Genomic DNA, 1,564 nt, shown 5'->3' on the forward strand with positions numbered 1-1,564 from the left:
GATCCGTCAGCGATCTTCGCTCCTCAACAACTTGCCCCTCTTCCTGGTCGGGTGCCGGCCCAAAGCCGCCGAAGATAAACACTGTTTCACCCATCACTGAGCAGCCATGCCAGGACCTGGGACATGGTGGTGAGTCACATGGCTTCACTTCGGTACAGCATGACGTCACAGGGTCGTACTTGTGCACTGTTACGAATTTGGGGCGTCTTACCCTAGTCACCACTGTAGGGACTTGAGCATCCCACCGCTGCCACCCCTGTTGGGACTTGGGCATCCCACCCTAGTCACCACTGTAGGGACTTGAGCGTCTCAGTCTGCTGCCTCTGTTTAGTAGACCTGAGCGAAGAACGGTCGATGCGACGGGGAGTCAACTGACGTTTATATACAATATTTACAAGGTTTTTTTACAAGATATGTACAAGGGCCATGAGCACAACGGGCTAGGACGAGGCCCTGCGGAGAGCGTCTCTCTGGCACGATGGCGTGTCTGCTGCCCGTCTGCTACCACGTCTCAGTGCGGCTCTCTTCTTATAGCCGCCGGTGACCGTTGCGTTCCTCTGCACCAGGCGTTCCTCTGCTCCGATAAGGTCACGCCACAGGCCACCTCTCGGATTGGTTCGATCCGACGCTAGTGAGGAGGAGGAGGAGGAAGGGTCTGCGCCGGTCAGCCAGGATGACGCCGTGCCATGGCGGCGAGTCCGGGCCTGCTTTGCGCGTCGGCGGGCGCACGGCTCTGGTTTCCAGACAGGCCAGCGGAATGAGGGTTCAGGCACAACAGCACCCCCGCCGCCAAACAATGCGCCACGAAGAAGAGCTGCTTCCGCGTGGCTCCTCACCATGCTCCTCCCAGTTCCCGTCCGGTGTTCAGCCGCAGGTGGCTTCGTGCTCCTTTCCGTGAACAGGCCCCGCTCGCAGGACAGGATCGCTGTGCCTCTGCCTTGTCGCCCAGGTGTCTGGACTAGCTTCGCTCGGTCCTTCTGAAGAACTTGCCTCTCAGAATGGGTATTTCATGGTTCTACACATTGCCAAGAACCAATCGACAGCAGACAAACCCAACACGAGCAAGTGCCCTCTGCCACCCGTCAAAACGCCAGACTTCAATGCCACAAGAAAACTCTACTAGCTTATTTCTGTCCCCTTTTTGCTCCCTCTGCAACAAGAGGCACATGTAGGATACCAGAACTCTAAAGTAATAACTCAAGTGTCAATTACACGCAACACACTGAATAAAATGTATGGAAAATAAATTTGGTTCCTTGAAATCACTTGGTTCAGAAAACGCTCAGCTGAGGCCACATATGAGGACATCAATTTTGCCCCGATCTACGAGCGAACTTGAGAGCTGTTCGCAAAGTGACAAATTGTAAGCCACGAGGAGGTCGAAGGCAGCCTTGCTCAGAACGCACGGCTTAGTGCGTCTACGTCAGCGTTTAACTAGCTTCTAACGGAAGTCAGACAATACTCACTACCGTGCAAGCTAATGTTCCTGCCTCTTTCGCTGTATCTGCGCTTTCCTCTCTCTCCGTACTTGTCGTTCCAGTTTCTACGGGAAGAAGACAAGAAC

Source organism: Amblyomma mixtum, chromosome 3, assembly GCF_055824585.1.
Source record: "Amblyomma mixtum isolate Tamu chromosome 3, ASM5582458v1, whole genome shotgun sequence".
Classification (NCBI taxonomy): domain Eukaryota; kingdom Metazoa; phylum Arthropoda; class Arachnida; order Ixodida; family Ixodidae; genus Amblyomma; species Amblyomma mixtum.